At 40.5% G+C, this 9161-nt stretch overlaps 1 long non-coding RNA gene across 1 annotated transcript in view; it reads right to left on the bottom strand.

The window, feature by feature from the left end:
• Positions 1-250: 250 nt before the first annotated feature.
• LOC132605126 (uncharacterized) overlaps positions 251-9161 on the bottom strand; it is a 35791-nt gene continuing 26880 nt past the window's right edge. Inside the window, exon 5 of the long non-coding RNA XR_009569048.1 lies at positions 251-606. This is a non-coding gene — a long non-coding RNA (uncharacterized LOC132605126). The remainder of the gene's footprint in view (positions 607-9161) is intronic.

The following is a 9161-nucleotide window of genomic DNA, read 5'->3' as shown; positions in this document are numbered from 1 at the left end:
AGGCGAATATATAGGGAAAATGCTGCCCGATTTCCGTTAAGTCCTTGAATAGTGAACAACCCTAAACGAGAAGTATAAGTTAAAGAATGAGTTTGTCACGACCCAGCCCCGTGGGCCGCGACTGGCACCCTACCTGGGTACCCAGACCGAATCACATATAAATTTTCAAATCCAAACTGATTTCCGAATTTTACGAAATCATATCAAACATAATTTATATCAAAATATGTCTTAAGCGGTCGCGCCAAATCAAAATACCATATCAAATACAAACTGAGCGGCAGAATAGACATCGCCGGTCAAAGTGCAAACATAAGCATAAGGGCCATTTGGGGCCAGCATAACAAACATACCGCTTTAAGACCAGAAAACGAAATCAAACCAACATATACAGGACCCTTACCCCACATATATGACTACAGGCCTCTACGAATTCAAAACAAAGACATATGGCGAGACAGGGCCCCGCCGTACCCAAATAGTCAGATATACCAAATATATACAAAGCAAAAGGAGTCTGTACCAAAAGTGGACTCCGGATCAAAGGGGAGTACTCTGGAATAGCAAAGGGGGGAGCCTACTGTGGAGGATCGCCAATATCTGCACCTGCGGCCATGAAACGCAGCCCCCGAAGAAAGGGGGTCAGTACGAAATATGTACTGAGTATGTAAAGCACGGAGTACAGAAATATGGATCAAAACTGACAGCAAATCAGATAACAAAATGGAATACAAATCGGTATGTCAAAATCCGTATCAAAATCATATACGTATATACAATGCAAACGAAATCATGCAACCGCTTAGGAACGTGGTCGCCACTCCGACGCTGGCGCCACACACAGCATAACACCAGAAGGTTTCAAATCTCCGTACATCCCCGAACACAAACATAATCAGAGGTGAGCGTATCGCATCACGAGCCATATCACAGCATAACTCCAAACGGAACCCGGCCCTATGGCGAAGCCTCGGGAACCGTAACACAGCATACGGCCGAATTATTATAAGGCGCACGAATCATAACCGGCCCGGGAACCGGTGAACGAAGTCATAATAAGGCACGAGCGGAGTCATGAGCAAACAAATGCAAATCATACTTCAAAATAGTCTTTCAAAACATAATAGTTTTACAAATCGTTCCATAGCACAAAATAAGCGAATACTTAGTCGATACAAAGATCCGTTTCACAAAAGTTTCCAAAATGGTACGTATGGCTCAAACGTAACTTAGCACATCATAATATTCAAAACATATCTCATAGGAGGGAATTCCAGAATCGAAAGTATCATATCAAACTTTATTCACAAAGATAGCCCAATAAGGCAAATAGGGCGTATCGGGGTTAGCGGGCCCACCTCGAGTCAAATTGAGGTGGCGAACATATTTTCTGAACATTTATAGGCCAAAGGGTCATACATAATCATTTCTAAGTTACCCGACCACATTTCGATAGGTTTCGGACGAGTGGTGGCATTCTAGCCAAAATAGAGCCCTTAGGCTTCAATTGAATTGAATGAATAGCAACTTTTCTGTGGGTCGGATTTCGAGGAGCAGAAATGCTCCGGAAGTTCCAATATTCGCCTATCACACTAAGACATGCCAAACGAAGGAGTGGGAAGCTTTACATACCTTACAGACGTCGTATGCTCTCCCAAAAGTCAAGTCCCGTTTCGTCTGAAATCTGCAAATGGTCAAAGTTACCAATTGAGATTCTTAGGCTTAAAATGCCTTTAACTTCATTTTTGCCTACCGAAATTTCGGCAGCATTTCCCCTATAAATCTAACATCCTCGAGACTTAGCTCGGCTCAAAATACATCAATACAACAGCCCACACATCATCAAACAACACAAGTAATAATCAAACCACTTTAGCTTCAAAGTTCTACTTTGTTACCTAAGTTGGCAACTTTCATTCAAACTTTCAAAACTCCAATTCTACATCTACATAATTGTATTCATTTCCGCATTCAAACTTATACAATCACATCCTAACTACAATCCAAGCCATACACGAAATTGCCCCAAAATCCATTACTTTCCATAATTCTTCAAAACATCAAAATTTCACGACGAACATTCTAACTCACGTCGTTTCATTCCGAATTCATTAACATCATTATAAATTCATATTTAAAGTCTCTAGCACCCTAAATATACAATGATATACATAATGATACCGAAGGTATACACTTTCCGATAATGTCCGAAATCATTTTCCAATGCCCATTTAATTCACTAACCAATCATTTACGTCCTAAATGTTATAACGACGCCACAAACCAACTAAACAAGATAAGATTCCCATACCTTTGCACTACATATAACTCACGGCCAACATACAATATACACACACACCCACGGCTTTCTATTTACATCCAAGTTACGGGATTCTCGTCTATTTCCAATCCTTACCATATTCATATCAATTCTATAACATTAAAGGGGCAAAATTCTTACCTTTTCTTGAAAACCCGACTTGTCGCAAACGAGGTTCTTGTGCCAAACTAATTATACCCCGTTGAAGAGGGCCTTGAGTACTTCACAACTATGTAGAAATTAGGATTTTTGGATCAACAACAAAGCTTGGGAAATTTTTTTTTCTTTTCTTTTCTAAGTCACGGTCGAACCCCTTATTTCTTGGTGTTCTTGAATTTTGATCTTTCTTCTAGATAATTACCACTACAATGTGATATATATCTTCATTAAGGTGGACTTGGGCCATGGCCGGCCATCCCTTGAATTGGGCTTCAATCCACTTCCAAATTTTTCTTGGCCCAATTGGTTAAAGTCCCGTTTTGTAATTCCCGAAACTAATTTTCGAAATTCCAAATTTATCCTCGGCCTTCCCCGATGTCTTAACATTTAAGATTCCATAACCAAAATAGTCATATTCACCAAAAAAAAAAAATATATCCTTATAACACATAAATCGTAATTATTTCTCGCTTTCCAATTATACGAAAACACGGGACATAACAGAGTTCTATAAGTGACGGCCTGCGGATTTGTGAACTAGAAAGTATAGTTACTAACGATAACGTTACTCTTATATTAAATAGGCTAAAAGAGCGACGAGGCGAACGGATTTACGAATAGTCGTCAACAGGTATGTGAAGCTGTCCCTTCTTTCTTTTGGCATGTCTTAGATTTAAGTGATGAATGATATGAAATTTGGGGTAATTCCATTCATAAGCTTTGAGTGATATTTATGATTCTTATACACTTCTTGATGTTACACTTCTCAAGTGATTGAGCCTCCCTCTTCAGTTTTCTGTATGTTGGTTAATAGTCGATATATATCCGTTCCTATTCTTACGAACTCTATGATAATTAGTGACTGGACTTCTATAAGGTGTTTCATACTATAGTGACATATGACTATGATCCTTAAGGCTTTATGATATACTTATGATGACATTCAAGGGATGTTTGATATGTTCCGAGTGACATTCGAAAGGTATTTGATACGACTATTGTCCTGATTTTCAAATGGTAATTCGTGTTGATCATTCTATTGAGTCTTTGAAAATGTTTTTAAATTGCATATAGTTTCTCATTACTCTGCTCGTGCATGCCTCAATATGTCTTTCACCGAGTCCCGGGCCGGGTATGTTATCGTGCACAGTTTCATTGCATTGTTCACCGAGTCCCTCACTAGAGGGCCGGGTACGGTATATATATGTATATGATGATATGATGACATGATATGGCGGCCAGGAGGGCATATGATGACTTTATTCACCGCGACCCTCACTAGAGGGCCAGGTACGGTATATATGTATATGATATATGATATTGACATGCATGATTTATGTTTTAAAGGCAAGCATATTGGTATTCTGGTTATTGTACTCATTTTCTGTACTCCTTATTTCAGTTATGATCCTGTTTACTGTATTTCATGCTTTACATGCTCAGAATATATTCCGTACTGACCCCCTTTCTTCGGGGGGATGCGTTTCATGCCCGCAGGTGCAGATACTCGCTTTGGTGATCCGCCGGCTTAGGACTCCCTTTCTGCTGTCTTGGAGAGCTCCGTTGTTCCGGAGTTTAGACTTTTGGTACAGATCTTATGATATATATATATATATATATGTATGTTTATCCAGGGGTACGGCGGGGCCGGTCATATTTCGCTATCGATACTCTTAGATGTCTGTAGACATATGTGTGGGTTGTGTATAAGTTCTGTTCAGCTGTGTCCATACGATGTGCTATGATATGATGTCCGTCTGTAGTGGCAGCCTTGCTGGCTTGCATATGACATGATATTGATGTGTAGTGGCAGCCTTGTCGGCTTGCGTATCATTTTATGATTTGCTCAGTTGTGACTCCTCAGGAGACAGTTTATCTGAATATACATATATGATGACGTTATGAACTTTCGGAGTTCTTTTGTAAAGTTCCATATTGTTCGTAGTTTCAGTTTGACTATATCTAATAGGTATGTGTACGGGTGTCCAGGTCGGGCACTAGTCATGGCCTATGGGGTTGGGTCGTGATAGGAGCTCACCAGTCAGCTGATCTCTCGTCTCGTATACTGAGGAGGTCTATCTAGCTGTCTATCAGAACCTGCAGGAATGAATACAGCGCCCCCGGCAAAAGGGATGTCAGTACAAATAATGTACTGAGCATGTAAGGCAAGATAATAACCGAAATAAAATAACAAGTTGTACTATATATACATCACGAAAGGATCTGGAGGTTCTCTACCTGGGTTGCGGATAGATAACTCCATGACTTGTAGGCCAGGTATAACTAACTCCATGACCCGTAAGTCAGGTATGCGCAACTCCGTGACCCGTCGGTCCGACAACAACTCCACGACTCGTAGGCCAGGCTATACATACATATAATGATAACTCGAAGGCAACATAATAGCCTATAAGCAACATATACACTAGTTATACATACTGTCATTCTATCATCTTATATAGCTCAACTATTCTTATACTCGTTCTTAACTAGAGAGCAGTATTACAATAAGGTCATGGTAACCCACGTACAATCTTCGTGAATAGCACATCTTCCATTAACTTAGTGAATACTAATATATGATGTATATCAAATGATAACTCCTTTCTATAAAGAATCGGGCAGCATTCCCCCTACTTTTATCACTTCCTCAACTCAACATAAAGAACCACAACATCAACAACAACATACACAAGCTATATTCCAAGAATTTTAGGCACAACAACTCAAGAATACACTCTAAATCAGTCCACATAGCAACAACAACAACTTATACAATTTCCCGCCATTAATTCCGTATGTCTCATCCCACAATTTAGCTATGACCTGGCGAACTTTAAATATATCTAAGAGAGGAGAATTATTACCTTATATTCCATGAACTATTCTTCTTCCACCTTACGTCACTTTGGAGAAAACTCGAATTTCACTTAAATGGAAGAAACGTTATTGCTCATCTCGTTTTAAAAACCAAAATGTTATGCTAAAACAAAAAAGAACTAAATTGTTGCTGTATACGTTCTTGGATAATACTTTAGAATAAGAAAGTCAAGAAAAAATAAAAAGAAGTGTGTTGTATTCCTTTCTTACACTCCAAAAATGCCAAGGAAGTAAAATAGTAGTTCAAATGATCTTTACTTTGCTTTACATGGGTAAGCCACCTAGGTTAGCACTTATACATTCATCCTTACGACTTGCCACAACCCTTTATGCATGCATTTATAATTTATACCACAATCGGCCCACTAATCAAGGGCCTTGTGAAGGCTAAACAAAATAATAGTTATCCACTTAATCTGAACATATACCATAATTAATTCCTTAGTCTCCCGCTTTTTTCCAACATTTAACCAATTATCCACATAATTAATTCCTTTTTCTCAATTCACTCAATATTGTTCACTTCTAACACACTTCATATACTCATTTTCATAATCATGTGACATAGCAGTAGTCCATAGCCTCATTTTTGGTTACTAATGTCATTTCACTCGCATGCCTTCCTACGCATGAAAACACGGGATGTAACGTCCTTTCCCCCTTAGAAACATTCGTCCTCGAATGTTAACTTATAGAAGGTTTATAGAAATTTTGGCAGAGCCTCATCTATAAATTTTCCTCCACCAACCTGCCACGCAACAAGCCAACAAGGCCACACTACAGAGGGCTATATCAAGTAATGATATCCATGGCCTCAGACGACCAATGTGAAAACTGGGAACATATTACATACCTGTAGTTCGTATCTCTTCGGAAAGTGAGAACAAGTGTGGGTATCTAAGCTTCATATCTTCCTCAGCTTCCAGGTCATTTCCTCGACGTTCTTGTTTCTCCAGAGCACTTTAATTGAAGCCATGTCATTAGTGGGAAATCGCCGCACTTGCCTATCTAGTATAGCTACAGGTGTTTCTTTATAAGACAACTGCTCAGTGACTAGTAAATCCTCAAATGGTACCGCTCTAGCAGAATCTCCGATGCACTTATGCAACATTGATACATGAAACGCTGGATGGACAGACTCCAGATCGGGGGGCAAGTCTAACTCGTATGCGACTTGACCCACCCTACGCACAATCTGATCGGGGCCAATGTACCTAGGGCTGAGCTTGCCCTTCTTGCCAAACCTCATAACTCTTTTCATTAGCGACACCCTCAGGAATACCCAATCATCAACCTGGAACTTTAGATTTCGTCGACAATTATCTACATAAGACTTTTGGCGACTCTGTGCAGCTGACAGTCTCTCCTAGATGATATTAACTTTTTCTAAGGCTTGTTAGACCAATTCGGGTCCCAATAACTGTGGTTCTCCAGCCTCCAACCATCCTAAAGGTAATCTACACTTCCGTCCATAAAGAGCTTCGTATGGGGCCATCTGGATATTGGAGTGATAACTATTATTATAAGAAAATTCTATCAATGGTAGGTGGTCATCCCAGCTGCCCCTGAAGTCTATAACTCATGCTCATAACATATCTTCGAGCATGTGAATAGTGCGTTCGGCCTGCCCGTCTGTCTGTGGGTGGAATGCGGTACTAAGATTCACTTGCGTCCCCATTCCCTTCTGGAAGGATTCCCAGAAATTGGCTGTAAACTGAGCGCCTCTATTCGAAATAATAGACACTGGTACTCCATGAAGCCGCACAATTTCATTAATATACAATTTAGCATAATCCTCAGTGGTATAAGTGGTCCGAACGGGTAAGAAGTGTGCTGACTTTGTGAGTCTGTCTACGATCACCCATATGGAATCAAATTTACGGTGTGAGAAAGGCAACCCTGTAATGAAATCCATGTTTATGGCTTCCCACTTCCAAGTCGGAAGTTCGATATTTTGCAGTAAGCCACTAGCCCTCTAATGTTCGGCCTTCACCTGCTGGAAATTTGGACACTGGGCTACGAACTCTACAATTTCGTTTTTCATGCCATTCCACCAATAAATTCCTTTAATATCGTGATACATTTTGGTGTAGCCCGTGTGAATAGAATATCGAGAATGGTGTGCCTCTGCCATAACCTGTTGGCGTAGCCCCACAACGTCCGGTACACATAAGCGACCTCGATATCTCAGGACCCCATCTCCTGTAATCTCAAATGGCAACTTTTCCTTTAGCGGTGCAGTGTTCTTGTATTCTACCAACACTGGATCTATGTACTGACGTGTTTTCACTTCTACTACTAGAGATGTTGCTGTGTTTTGGATAATAACTCCTGAATCACCGGAGTCCACTAGTCGGACTCCTAAGCTGGCTAACTGGTAAAGCTCATAGGTCAACTCCCTTTTCTCGACTGGTAAATACGATAGACTACCCATGGATCATCGGCTAAGGGCATCAGCTACCACATTTGCTTTCCCTGGATGGTACAGAATATCAACATCATAATCGTTCAATAATTCTTACCATCGTCTCTGCCGCAAGTTCAATTCTTTCTGCTTAAATATATATTGAAGGCTTTTATGATCTGTAAAGATTTCAGCATGGACACCACATAAGTAGTGCCTCCAGATCTTAAGCATATGAATCACTGCTGCTAGTTCCAGATCGTGGGTTTGGGTAATTCTTCTCATGCTTCCTCAACTGCCTGGAAGCATAGGCAATCACCTTGCCATGCTGCATCAACACATAACCTAACCCGATGCCCAAAGCGTCATAATACACCTTATAATCCTCTGTCCCCTCAGGGAGTGTCAGAACTGGTGTTGTCGTCAGCCTATCTTTCAAATCCTGAAAATTTCATTCGCATGAATCTGTCCACTGAAACTTAGCTATCTTGTGAGTCAGCTTTGTTAGCGGTGCTAATAAAGAAGCAAAGCCCTCTACGAACCTCCGATAATAATCTGCCAAACCCAGGAAACTGTGTACCTCAGTTGATGTCGTGGGTCTAGGCCAAGTTTTCACTGCTTTAATCTTCTGAGTGTCAACCTTGATACCCTTAGCTGATACAACATGGCCTAGGAAGGCCGCAGAGTCTAACCAGAACTCACAATTAGAAAATTTCGCGTACAACCTCTGTTTCTGTAGGACACCAAGTACTGCCCGCAAGTGGTCAACATGCTCAGCCTCCGATCGTGAATAGACCAGAATATCATCAATAAACACTATTATGAACATATCTAAAAAGGGCTTGAATACACCGTTCATCAAGTCCATGAATACCGCAGGGGCATTAGTCAACCCAAAAGACATCTTAAGAAACTCAAAGTGACCATATCTGGTCCTGAAAGCTTTCTTCGGAATATCTTCCTTCCTGACTTTAACCTGATGATAACTAGATGTCAGATCAATCTTCGAGAAATACTTGGCACCTTGCAACTGATCAAATAAGTCGTCAATCCTCGGGAGTGGGTATTTATTCTTTATCGTCACTTCATTCAGCTGCCTATAATCAATACACATTCGTAACGATCTGTCTTTCTTTCTTACAAATAACACTGGTGCTCCCCATGGTGAAGAGCTAGGCCTAATAAAGCGCTTCTCAAGTAAATCTTTCAACTGCTCCTTTAATTCCTTCAAATCAGCAGAAGCCATTCGATATGGGGGAATAGATATTGGTTGCGTATCTGGTAGCATGTCTATAGAGAAATCAATCTCTTGATTTGGCGGAATACCGGGAAGCTCATCTGGAAACACATCTGTAAATTAATTAACCAATGGAACTGAATGAAGAGTGGGCATTTCTG

The sequence above is a fragment of the Lycium barbarum genome, chromosome 8, assembly GCF_019175385.1.
Source record: "Lycium barbarum isolate Lr01 chromosome 8, ASM1917538v2, whole genome shotgun sequence".
Taxonomy (NCBI): domain Eukaryota; kingdom Viridiplantae; phylum Streptophyta; class Magnoliopsida; order Solanales; family Solanaceae; genus Lycium; species Lycium barbarum.
Note: the sequence above shows the minus strand (reverse complement) of the source record. Positions and strands in the feature narration are given on the sequence as shown.